The following is a 14,362-nucleotide window of genomic DNA, read 5'->3' as shown; positions in this document are numbered from 1 at the left end:
ATCGTGGTCCTGTCACATGCCCAGGCAAAAAATCAAGACCTAATTTCAAAAACAGTAGTGAAGCCGGGTACCAGTGGCTCACGCCTGTAATCCTAACTACTCAGGAGACTGAGATCTGAGGATGGCAATTCAAAGCCAGCCCAGGCAGGAAAGGCCATGAACACTTTTCTCCAATAAACCACCAGAAAACTGGAAGTGACCCTGTGGCCTAAGTGGTAGAGTGCAAGCCTTGAGCTGAAGAGCTGAAGGACAATTCTCAGGCCTAGAGTTCAAGCCCCATAACCACCACCAACAACAACAAAAAATAATGCAAAAATTTGGGAGGCATGGCTCATCAGGACATGCCTGCTTAGGAACTATATGGCTCTAAATGTCAAAACCCCAGTACAACGCCTTAGAACCCCACACAAATAAACAAACAAAACTGGAGTGAGAAGGATGTCTCTATAATTTTATTAAAATTATTGTGTAAATTTGAAAATCTGTCACTGCCATTGATGCATAGCATGCTGCTACTATTGGTGCATATGTGTGTGTGCATGTGTGCATGTGTATTGTGCGTATATAAATTTAATATTTGAAATTTCAGCCTTTCTAGCAACTCTGGAGAAAAGTATCAAAGTTTAAATTGGCATAGTACACCATTTAACAGCTGGAAATATTAAAATTTAATTTTTTCCACTTGTACAAGGGTAATACACCGTGTTGAATATGTAAGGACTCTTCTATGTGTATTTCATTTCAGAAACTAATAAAGTATTCTCTAATAATGGAAAATATACATGTGTACAGTTTGGAAATATTTAAATAAACGTTTCCTGAAATACCAAGGAAAAGAAACTCAAGTTTCTCAGAGCTATACAATTGTAGAAATTAGTTTTTCTACCTCTCATTTTTCATACCCTTTTGTTTTTTAAGACTGTCACAATACTTTTGCATATCTTCTGGGGATTATGATTCATGGAAAAGACTGATTAAATTATTCAGTCAAAGATTTGTATACAATGGGTTAAAATTTCTAAATACCCAGTATCTAAATTTGTAGATTCTTCATATTATTTGCATTTCTGTCCTTAAAAGTAGATATGTTATCAGTTTAAATTCCTAACAATTTAAGATATTAAAAACAGCAATAAATATGATTATGTTTTATATTTACTCATTTTTTCATTGCAGAATTATTGTTTTTTATTGTAAAGGTGATGTACAGATTGGTTACAGTTACATAAGATAAGCAAGGAGTAAATTTCTTGTACAATAGTCTTACCTCTCCCTCATTTTCTCCCACTTTCCCTCCCTCTCCAATTCTTTCCCCACTGCGAAGTTGTGAAGTTCATTTCCAACATAGTGTCTTATGAGTATCACTGTTGCATTGGTTCATCCTTTGTCCTTTGTATCACAATTTCTGTGATTCCCTTTCCCACCCCAAATCAGGTAATCTTATATATAATACAAAGGGTACTGAAATATAGACAACAAGTGGTAAACCAAAGGAAGGAAAAAGCTAAAGAAAAAAGAAACAACTGCTAAAGAAAAAAAAAAAAAACTTCTGCTGGGAAGGTGGCTCAGTGGTAGAGCGCTTGCCTTGCATGCCTGAGGCCCTGGGTTTGATTCCTCAGCACCATATAAGCAAAAAGAAAAAAAGCCAGAAGTGGCGCTGTGGCTCAAGTGGTAGAGCGCTAGCCTTGAGCTGAATTGCTGAGGGACAGCGCTTAGGCCCAGAGTTCAGGCCCCACAACCGGACCCAAAAAAGAAAAAAAAAACTAAAGAAAAAAACCCTATTGCTTCATATCTTGTAGTTCATTTCAATCAGCATCATTTTATAAGGTCATATGTATATAGCTATTGAGCAATTTTGATCCTCTGCTAGGACTATCCTACACGTATACTAAGTATTACAAATGAGGAAAATGCAGCAGCCTATGTTTCTATGGGTCTGGCTTACTTCACTTAATATAATTTTTTCCAAGTCTTTCCATTTCCTTACAAATGGAGTAATGTCATACTTTCTGTTGGAAGCATAGAATTTCATTGTGTATATATACCACATTTTTTTGACCCATTCATCCACTGAGGGGCATCTGGATTTATTCCATTTCTTAGATAGGGTAAATAATACTACAGTGAATATAGTTGTGCTGGCAGCTTTAATGTGGCCTTGTTTGTGATCATTGGAATAAATGCCCAGGAGTGGGATTGCTGGGTCACAGCAGAGCTCTATGTGTAGTCTTTTGAGGAACCTCCATACTGCTTTCCAGAGTAGTTAAACAAGTTTACATTCCCACCAACAGTTCAGTAGAGTTCCCTTTGGTCACATACCTTCCAGCATTTGTTGTTATTAGATTTCCTGATTATAGCCACTCCAACTGAATTCAAGTAGAATCTCAATATTGTTTCAATTTGCATTTATTTTATGGTGAGAGATGTTGAAAATTTCTTCATATTTCTATTGGCCATTCTTATTTTCTCTTTGCATTAGTCTCCCTTTAAGTCTTTAGCCCACTTATTAATGGGGTTGTTAGTTCCTTGAAGATTTGTTTTTGGAGGTTTTAATTTTTTGGAGCTCCAAGTATGTTTTAGATATGAGGTCGTTATCATTGTATGGCTAGTGAAGCTCTTGTCCCAATCTGTGGGCTTTCTATTGATCTTGCTATCTATGTTTATGCTGTGCAGAACCTCTGAAATTTAATGTAATCCTATTTATCCAACCTTTCTTTGATTTGTTGTGTTTCTGGGTCTTTATTGAGAATGTTTCTACCTCTGCCAAGGAGCCCTATAGTTTCCTGTATTCCTGCCTGTATTTCAGGCTATCTGATATTACATTGAGGTCTTTGATCCATTTGGAATTGATTCTGGTGCAGGGTGATATATAATAATTGAACTTCTATTTTCTCCACGTGTATAGTCAATTCTGCCAGCACCATTTTTAAAGAGGCCCACTCCCCGCCCCCAGAACTTAGTGTCTTGTGAGTATCATTGTTGCAACAGGTCATCCTGTGCCCTTATTTTCAGCATTTTGTTATTGCCCTTCCCCTCCTCGAATATATATACAAAATTCAGGGTACTAAAATCAAATATGGTGACAACAGGGGATATACCATAGGGAGAAGAACATACAAAAGAAGAAAAAAATCACATAGTTCATTAAAAACAACAAAGATAAACCTCTTATGTCCATATCTTGGGGTTCATTTCATTTAGTATCATCTTATTTGGTTTCAATTTCACTTGGAGTTTGAGGAGTATTTGAGTGAGTTCTCCTTTGAGGCCTTTTATAATTTGGCTTTGAATCTGGTCCTGGGCTTTTCTTGGGTGAGGGTTTTTTTAATTACCATTTATATTTCAATACTTAGTATAGGTCTATTTAGTTGGTTTAAATTGTTTGATTTAATTATTTATTTCCATCTACTAAATTGGGATTTGGATTGTTGCTCTTTTTCAAGGAGCTTCAAATGCATTAAATTGTTGATTTGAAATTTCTCCAATTTGTTGATGTAGGCACTTAGAGCTATAAATTTTCCTCTGAGTACTGCCTTTGCAGTCCCAGAGAAGCTGGTATTTTGTGTGTTCATTTTTGTTAAATATCTTAAAAATTTGGTTTTACTTTCTGATCTCTTCAATGACCCACTGGTGATTAAACAATGTGTTGTTCAGTTCCATGTGATACAGAATTTTCTATGGTAGCTTTTGGAGTTGAGCTCTAATTTTAGTCCATTATGTCTGAGAGAATGCAGGGAATGATTTCAATATCTCTGAATTTGCACACATTTGCTTTGTGACCTAAAACTGAAATCTATTTTGAAGAATGTTCCATGTAGTATATTCTGATGTTGCTGGTTGAAATATTCTTTAAATGTCAGTTAGTCTATACAATTGTTCAGTTCTGAGGTTTCTTTTAACATTCTACCTGTGAGCATCTATTTTTTTATTTTTATTTTTTGTTTTGTTTCCTGTCCTGGGGCTTGTACTCTGGGTCTGGGTGCTATCCTTGAGCTTCTCTGTGCTCAAGGCCAGCATTCTACCACTTGAGCCACAGCACCACTTTCTGCTTTTTTCTGAGTAATTTATTGGAGATAAAAGGCTCATGGCTTTTCCTGCCCAGGCTGGCTTTGAACTAGGGTCCTCAAATCTCAGCCTCCTGAGTAGCTAGGCGTGAGCCACCAGTGCCTGGATACATTGGTTTTATTAATTCCAAATTAATGCAAGATAGCAGCTAGTCCAAACACTCTGCAATGAGTCTGATAACCAGGGCTAGTGAATCAAGATTAATCATAAAAAGTAGAGAATCAAACATAATCAACGTGAGGCATGCAATTGTTCACAGATAGTTATTTTCTTAATAGTTTAAAATGAGTGACACAAGCAAGTGTGTGTGTGTATGTTTTAAAGAAACACTACTGTGGTTCCTGTAACTGTTTTTGTTATTTTTCTACAATGTAGAGGGTTTTGTTAGCAGCAGACACCAATCAAAGGATCTTTATTACATAGTCCAAGGGTTTCAGAGTCACTTGCTGAGAAACTCCTGCAAGTTTGCTGCCTTCCGCCTGACCTTTCATCTGGCACAGACCTCTGCATAGCACAAGCCCTGCCCCTCAGGTAGTTCACACAGATTTGTCTCAGTGGGGGTACATATTCCAGCCAAGCACTAAAACTACCACATGGAGTAGAGGAATGACAGTAAAGAGACAAACAGCAAGCATTGCTATTGTAAAGAGAGAGAGTGTAATCAAGACCACCCCATTAGCATTTGGAGAATGGACCATTTACAAAAAAGACATATAGAATTAAACACAACATTCTGGAAGGGTAGAATACTTAATCAAATGGGTTTTCCAATATTTAAGTTCTAAGGAGGGAATAAATCCAGGCCAATCATCCCAGCTAACATCATTCTTTAAAATAAAATCTCTCAGTTTTTTTAATGATGTTGATATTAAAGGTTAAAAGCAAACATAACAATAAATGATGCAACCAAAGTGTTTCATAAATATCAGGTAAATTATGAACTATTATACAAATTTTATCTTGGTACTCTTCCTACTTTTTCCTCTAGTGTTCTTAACAAGCTTGGCAGTGATGTTTTGCTTTCAGTTTCTTTTTTAAAAAAATATTTTATTGTAAAGATGCTGTACAGAGGGGTAACAGTTACATGAGTAAGGTAATGAGTATATTTCTTGTCTAACATTGTTACCACCTCCTTTGTTTTTCTCTTACTATCCTTTCCCTCTGTCACATCCCCCACTCCCTCCCAGAAGAAAAGTACATTACTGAAATCAGCACTAGAATCATAACTGAGAAACCGTAATCTTATTAGAAAAATTAATTTGTATTTTGCATAATACTGAGTAAATACAGGAATTGTAAGGTCTGCTCCTGGATGGCGAGCAGACTCCACCCTCCTCGCAGCAAAGTTTCCACCCAGTACCTGCATTACCTAGGCAACTGGGACACCTGGAAGAGGTCACATTTGCATCCGCTGAGGTCACATCTGAATTTGATGTGGACACACCTTTCCCCGCCCATACCCTACATAAGGCCTAACCCAGGCCCAGACGCTCTCTTGCTCTTTTTCTTGCTCTTGCTCTTGCTCTTGCTCTTGCTCTTCTTCTCTTGCTCTTGCTGCTCTTTTTTTGCTCTCTCTGTTCTATTCTAGCTCTCTCTCTGTTCTTTTCTTGCTATCTCTCTTTCCCAGCCACATGGAGTGCCAACCTTGCCTGGTCCCATCAGGTCTACTGAATAAACCTACCTCTTACCTGAATACCACGTGAGTGCTGCTGTTCTTACCCCTCTTTCTGCTCTTTTCTAGCTCTTTCCTCTCTTTCCCAGCTCTCTCTCATTCCCAGGCCTTTCCCAGCCACGTGGAGTGCCACCCTTGCCTGGTCCCAGCAGGTCTACTGAATAAACCTACCCTTTACCTGAATACCATGTGCGTGCTGGTGCAGTTCTTACTCGGCAACCTCTTTTTAAAAACCTAACAGGAATAGACTAGGGTGAAGGCCTAACAGCAATTCACTTTTTAAACTTAATTATCCATTTTTGGCATTTTAGTGTAATGACTATATTTATTACCGTTTTGATGTAGCAATATATAGAAACAGTATTAGCTTACTATACTGTATTTACTATACTATATTTATTTACTGAGAGGAATCACCCTGCTAACCTACACAGCTACAAATGAGCTATAGAAATGTCAACTATGAAGTGTCAGAAGACACAATCATTTGAAAGAGTGAGTTTTTAATCATTTCAACCCCATTTTAAGAACATAAGCATCTAAATCTTCTTACAACCATATCTCCCATTTTTTTCATTTTTACCTATGTATGCACCATTATATCTTTCTATTCCTTAGTTTAGCTATTGGATTAAATTAATCAAGTGGAACTGCATTACTTAGTTCTACATATTCTCTTATAGTACTGAATCCCACAACATGTCCATGGATGGGTGATTGAGACTGGTTCCTCTGACACAATTTATTCCCATTTTCATCTTGGAAAAAGTTACCAACTTTTCTGTGCCTCAATTTTCTTTACCTCTAAAGTAGACATTTCAGCAGCAGGAAAGTATTAGTTACCTTGATATAAATACTACAACGATAAAAGTAACAATCCACTAAATTGCTGGATATTAACAATCAGTAATAGTGAGCTCAGAGGACTAGTATAATGTTCATAAATATACTGTAAGGTAAGAAAATAGATAATAAAATGCTTCAGAATATATATAAAAGTGTAAGGCTTTGAAGATAGACATGCCAATTTACTTAACAACTCTGTAAAAGTCTATAAGAGGATTTTAAAAAATCACCTACTAAGACACTAGTTTATATTTTAGTTAAGATAGCAAGAGAGATGAATAAGATGGCTGTTTTATGATTCCAGATTTCTCTCTTTGTTCCATGGATCTTTATGAATTCTTTATTCACAATTTTATATTCTTAATTCTACTTCTACCTCAATTTTTAAAGTCTTCTTAATTCAAGTGTGCATCCTACTCCTTATAAAATTTGTAACTCCAGTATTCTTAGTTAAGGATCAAGAACTTAATTGTGTTTTTAGGATTCTCCTGTAGCCTTTTTTTTTTTTGGTTGGCCGTGGGGCTTGAACTCTGGGCCTGGGCACTGTCTCTCAGCTCTTCAGCTCAAGGTGAGCACTCTACCACTTGAGCTACAGTGCCACTTCCTGTTTTCTGGTGGTTTACTGGAGATGGGAGTCTCACGGTCTCTCCTGCCAGGGCTGGCTTTGAACCGTGATCCTCAGATCTCAGCCTCCTGAGTAGCTAGGATTACAGGCGTGAGTCACCAGCGCTCGGCTCTCCTCTAGCCTTCTGCATCTTCTTTGTCCATCTCACCAAAATTACTTTAAACAAACTTTATAAGGAAAATATGCTAGACACAACTTCTGTTTCCTCAAAAGTTATACTGCTCATTGCCTAGACTCACTTTGGTTATTCTGCGTAATTCACACTCTAGAATAAGTACCAATGAGTTGTGCTCAAACATTAGGGGTTTTTTGTTGTTTTTGTTGTTTTGTTTTTTTTAACCAAAAAATGTAGACTGTGTTCACTGGATACACATTTGTTCTGATGTACACCTGTTAACATAATGCTGTCTAAATGGAACTATATCTAATTGTTGCTGGGTTTTAACTGGATTTCCTAATACTAATTTTTCCTTGATTATATATGACATGGTTAGGCCACTTTATTTTCCCAAAGATTGAGACTACTGGATATAGTCTTGGCAGCTGGCTGCGGTGCTGAGTCCCTTTCCTCTAGTGTGCTCTCATTCTCCTCTATTATTGATACTATATCATAGCAAATGTTAAAAACAAAGTGTGTCTTCAGGTGGGAAGATGGAAAATTGTAACTCCATAATATCCTAAAAACAGAATACTTTATGCAGTTATGCTTTAATAATCACCTAAGAAATCTATTCCTTGCAGGCAAAAGGATATTTTATTTTGTTTCAAAGAATATGTTGAGAATGGCTAAGAAGAGAGAAATGAAGGCAATAATTTTTCTTTCAGATGTCAGGTGACAGGAAAATGAAAAGCATTCTCTTTCCAAATTTGGATAGTTCTGAAAGTGGAGCTACTGTTCCAACATGGCTGTGTTCTAAAGTGAATAAGGATTCTTCACCTTCCTTAAATGTAAGCCCTTTTTATTGATGTCTGACATACAGAGACAGAAGACTGAAAAACATTCCTCTTTCTCGTCTAAATTTAAGACAAAGTCTAAGCTTGAAGATGGGCAAAAGTTACTGTGGTTACTATTGTATTGGTATGATAGGTGTTACTCAGTGGACCCTGTGAGTATAATCTGATTGTATAGGAGAAAATAAGTCAATTAATTTTCTATTGCATAAGCTACTGAATGTTCTGGAGGTTTAATTCACTTGTAGAAGTTTAATTGCAAATGGTTTTTCTCGTGGCAACTCAAATGACTACCATTCGTAACTGTGCAAATGAAGTTCATCTAGTAGAGATAGAATTGAATTGCTCCTAGTTGAAACAATAATGGGAAATGTTATCATTTATTGCCTAGTAGGATATTCAATATTTTTACTTCTACTAGCAAATGTATTCCAGATTTCTTATATGTATCTCAATTCTACAAATTCTCCCTTGATCCTTAACAAATTGCTTCCCTTGTTTTGAAATCAATTTCTTAATACATGTTCACTTCATGTTTTCACAAATTTCCTTATTTAATTTTTGCAAAAAAATTTTCTTTACCATAACTAATGTTCGTTTCAGACCACAGAGAACTGGGTTCTCATCATCAGGCACTTTGGTACTGATGGAACAGTCCTTAGCCTCCAGAGTTCCACTGGAGTACTGCTGCATTTGCCAATTACCCTGCCTAAGTGCTCTTCCCAAAAGTCTAGTACTATGAGTAAACACATTGCTTCTTAAAAAGAAAGAGAAAAAAATCTCTCAATATCCTCAACTCCCCTATTGCTTCTTTCTCCACAAACTTACATTTTTGTAAAATTACAATTACCCTCCTTCTGAAGTTATCTTCATACTGATGTGCCTCTCCTGTCTTTTCAGTTGTCTAGTTTGTGGTAATGGAGAAGGGAACACTGCTTCTTGGGGTATGATGAGGGGAGAACAAAGAGGAAGTTGAAAATCCCTCTCAACACTGGCTCTAACTTAGTCTTTCCCCCAAAGAAAACCAAACCCAAACCCAAAGTGTGTAAGGGTAATAAATGAACACAGAAATTTACCATGGCTACCAAAGAAACTAGTGTTTCTCCTATTAACATAACTTTCTTTGACTGGATTGTGCTTCAAGTGCATCCGCTTCTCAGTGCCTCAACCGCAAGCCCTATACACCTACTGTGTTCTAAGACTTCCTCCACTAGTCCACTAGTCCCACACATATGATTGTTATTTCTGCCTATTCCCTAGTTTGTATTTATGACAAGAGGAAATATCAAGAAGCCAGGCTGTTAGGAACTCATGGAGGAAAAATAATGTCTTCAACAGTAATTCAAAAGACCTGAATTGAGTAGTTATGAAAATATTTATTCCATGCCTATAATACAATCTTTTATTTAGGGGCTAACTGTCATGTATCAGACACTCACTTAACACTTACTGCATGTATTTTTTTATTTTATGACAGCACTATGACACATAGAAACAAGGATACCTTCTATACTCATTTTATATCCTTTGGATTGGATGTCACTTGTAAAAATGAGCATTTTCCATTAACTCAAGTCCCAAGTGACAGCTGAATGTGTCTGAACAAAGGAATCCTATAATTTATTAACTTTCTAATCCTGTTTTCTTTATTTTATCAATTCCATCCTTCTTTTTCTCGATCAAAGAAAGTTTCTAGGATGTAATAATGGCTCTCTCTCTCTCTTTCTCTCTCTCTCTCTCTCTCTCTCTCTCTCTCTCTCTCTCTCTCTCTCTCTCTCTCTCTCTCTCTCTCTCTCTCTCTCTCTCTCTCTCTCTCTCTGTCTGAATCATGCTGTTAACTCCTATTATATGTTTTCAGTGAGCATTGTGCCTGTCTGAATGTCTTTCAACACCTTTGTTCTGCTGAAGCTCCTTCTGGTATAAAGGAGTTCACAGATGAGGGAAATGAACGGGTAGAAATGGAGGAGAAAACACATACAGACACATACTTTGAAATGAAAAATAAACCAAAATGCAATCTTGTTGAACTGTGATGGGCTCAGCTACAGACAATACTTTGCAGAGTTCTCCTGTAGAGATTTGTCAGCGATTCACCTTGAATGGAAAATTGTTATCCAATTTGAAAAAGGGTCTGTTGTTTCCCAGCTCAGCTTTTATCTGCTACTGATGTGGAACTGCATATATTTCAGGCAGGGTCAAAACTGTTGTCATTAAGTGGGTCTGGAGATTAGTTCTCTGTGAGAGGCCCTGGGGTCTGCAAGTCATTCTCTGAGATGTGAATTCTCTGCTTTTAATTTGAGTGTTAGTACTATCTTTAAAAAAAAATGCATGACTTCTGAGTTAAAGCACAATCTTCCTTGGCAATGGTTTATTTACTTTTTAAAATAATTTAAGGATGAAAAGACTTACTTTCCTCCCAAATACCATTAATCTGGCAACCTCTGACCTGAGAATGATTCTAATCATTAATATTCCTTCCATGGGAAATTTAATGCAACCTGTATCAGTTTATCATTTTCCCCATCCCAAATTTACAATGCCAGGGACTTTGGTGAAAAATCATCAGCCTATAGGATACAAAGCACTGCATACATTATTTTCTTGTCTTTACCATAGTATTTTAAGGGAAAGATCTTTAATTTCCTAGGACATATTTCACCCCTAATAAACAATGCACACACAATGAAATCTTCCTATTATAATCTTATTTCAAACATTTTACTATGTTCTCACATGATTTTGTTATCTGAACCGATCTATTGGATTCTGTTAAAGGTAGATTTCCTGTGTAGGCTGAAAGAAGACTAATATATGTTCTAAAGCACGCATAGGGACAATAGGATGATTAGAAAAATGTCTAGTGTGCTTAAAAAAGTAAAAAAAAAAAAAGGCATTAAAAAAAGAAGAGTGAGTTGCTATTGAGTTCCAACTTTGTACCAGGCACTGAGTTCAGAATGCTACTTACACCATGGTATCTTTCCATTTCCATAGTAGCTATCTACAGCAAACAAAGCATTCACTCACCCCTTGCAACCAGGATATGGAGTTCCTAAGAAGCATTGAGTCAAAAAAAAAAAAGAAGCACTGAGTCTTGCTTAGAATTACACAAATTAGTAGGACAGAGTTTTAATATCAAGCTGCTGTCTCCAACAATAATGGCTTACTAAACTTAAATTACACAACCAGCCAAAGGAAAGACCTACAAACATCTAGAACAAATTCTTTACATGCTTACTAAAGATGAAAGGCACAGTGAAGTACACCGACAGATTAGGCATCATCTATTCTCTATGGAAACATATAGTGGAAGAAGCTTGTAATCACAGGTGTTTGGCAGCATGCAATAGAATAATACTAGTATTAAAACATCACGGTAACCAGATACTGGATCAATGTCAAATGTAATAACCATGCACAAATACAGAGAACTAGAAAGCAACATGCAAAATGATAGATGGTATTGTTTCTAAGGTATAATTAGCTAATAAAACTATGCATGCTTTCAAGGTACAGACATGATGGTTTGCTATATGCACATTATCAAATGATTGCCAAAGTAACACATCTATCACTTCACATAGCTACTTCTGTGTGTGTGTGTGTGTGTGTGTGTGTGTGTGTGTGTGTGCGTGTGTGTGCCTTTGTCAGTGTCTGTATATGTGCATGTTCATACTACTTAATTTATATGCTTAACAATTTCCAAGTATATGATGCAGCATTTTGGACTTATAACCATCATACTATACTAGATGACTAGAATGTATTCACCTAACACCTAAAAGGTGTTTTTTTAAATCATCCATTCATGTGGTTATTTTTATCCTTATAATATGCAGATATTACTTGGGTAAAATTCATCCCATCTATTTTACTCTTTCTTCTGATATCTTTTACCTCTCCTATCATTTTTAACAATCTTTGCTGGGTTTCATTATGCTGTTTACTTACATTGGGTTTTAAATTCAAGCTCCCCAGAAAAAGAATCAATTTTTTCTTCTGAATTTTTCCCAAAGAAAGACAGAAAGAGAAAGAAACAAACCTCAGCACTCATAAACCCCTGTACTTGACGTTATTGCCGTAATGACTTCCTTTTACAAAAAGTTTAGAATAACAAAAATTCCTTTCATGGTATAAAGTTTCTTTCATTTTTAACAAGTTAATTGAGGCTCACCAAGTTTTTGAGCATGTGTAGGGTTTCACATATCACCAATTCTAAGTATTGAAGCAAGCACAAGTTCTGATGTGTCCTAGTCTATGTCCACTGTTTATTGCCTAGTACCTAAATGTATTTTTCCTCTCTGTATATATGTACCCAATATAGATATTGACCTATAGTTCAAGAGAAATTGTGCAGTAAGTCTATACATAAAAATTCTACTGAATTTTCAAGTACATAATGATCAGCTTTCCTGAAGATCTTGAAATAATACTAGCAACATTGTTGATTGTTTTGTGTCTGAAGAAACCCAATAATTAACATTAATGGAGCACATTTTTTCTGGGCATATTAATAGAGGGTTATAAATCATAGTTTAAAAATCTGTTCCCTACCTCTGTTCAATAATAAACACACTTATTCAGATGAGAAATCTGAGACCTAAACAACTTACAAGATTGTGAAGAATTAATGACAAAATAGGAGACATAAATTTTAGTTGATAACTTTCACATTTATCTAGTTGAGTAGCCAAACATGTCTATCTTTGCTGGAGTAGCCAATGAAGCCTCTTTTAAATGAGTAGGAAGATTAAAGTTACATTATGTCTTTTCAACTCCAGTCAAATTTTGTCAGTAGAAGGCACTTACATTCTAGCAACAGGAACCCCTTGATATTCCTGGTGGTGCATTCTATATTGAAGTCTGCCTGCTGTGACCTAGAAAACAGTGACTTCATTTGCATAATCAGTCCAGTGTCCTTGCTGAAGTATATTTAGAAGGGCTACATTTGCAAGAATACAATCAAGACACTTTTGAGAACATCAAATGCCCTTTCCATTAAGCATTGGAGGGATATAGTATTCAGAAGAGACTTCAGTCTCTTGCTACTATGGAATTACTGTAATATTATACACTATTACAGGATTAATTTACAGAATATAGTACTTCAAAGGAGCTCAGATTCAGGAAGTCTAAATTGATTAACACATATGTTGAAACATTTATCAGTTTTGATGCTACCCATAGCTGCTTTAAGTAACTGGCATTTCTTCAGCCAATGACAGGAAGATTATGCATCTTGTGGTTCTAGATCACTACTGATTAGCCATGTCCTGGGACCAGGTCACTTATGTTTTCTTAGTATCTATTTTGTTAGTTTAGAATGAAAGATTAAATTCAGAAATCACTGAATTGTGGTCCCTGTAGAAAAGTTGGCCAAGATTGGTGTTTTATGTATTCAGCTATATATTTTAAAGAAATGTGAATAGGAATGGAATGTTAAATTTCCCCTTTCAGTCTGCTAATGTGTTCATATCTTTTACCAGCCTGGAAGAAAGTACTTTTCTTTATCCTTCTCAGAATTACTCACTGCATTAAATTTCTCAGCCTCTACTTCGATCACGTCTGCTTCTGCAGTTGTCAAAGTAAACTTGATGACTGGATAAAAAGATTACCTCACTTGAGGACACAGCCAGATATTTCAGGCGAAGCAGGGCTGTGAGCTGTGGACGATTATATACCTGGCCCTGGGCTGCATTGCTAACTGGAGCAAAAAGAACTGAACTGCTTTAGCACCCAAGCCAATAATAGAAGTCACCAAAAATATCTGGACTTCTCATGATGGCTCCATAGAGTCTAGTCCATGATATGGTTGGAGAAAACTCTGGACTTCAGCAGCCATGCAGTAAATAATTCCAAACTTCTTTGAACTCTATGAGAGTTATATTTTTGAGCACTGAATTATAACTTCCTACTAAGAAAACAAAAGAATATTAAGACAAGATCAGCCAAAGACTGCTAACCATTCATGTGTTAGGGGAAACTTTGGAAATAACCGCCTTCATCTAAGCTTTGGGATTTCACCATTTCTGCTGAGACTCTACAGTAGAATGAGGCATGTAAGAAGTTGTAATGCTGACCACTAGTGCATTATGAGGTGAAAATAGGAGAGATTGAAAATCAGATATGAGTAAAGTATGTGTGCATAATAGAAGCCAGAAGTCATGAGAGAGAATGATCTGAAAGCTATCACTTTTCACTCTGCT

The sequence above is a fragment of the Dipodomys merriami genome, unplaced genomic scaffold, assembly GCF_024711535.1.
Source record: "Dipodomys merriami isolate MVZ:Mamm:240054 unplaced genomic scaffold, mDipMer1.0.p SCAF_20, whole genome shotgun sequence".
NCBI classification, from domain to species: Eukaryota; Metazoa; Chordata; class Mammalia; order Rodentia; family Heteromyidae; genus Dipodomys; species Dipodomys merriami.
Note: the sequence above shows the minus strand (reverse complement) of the source record.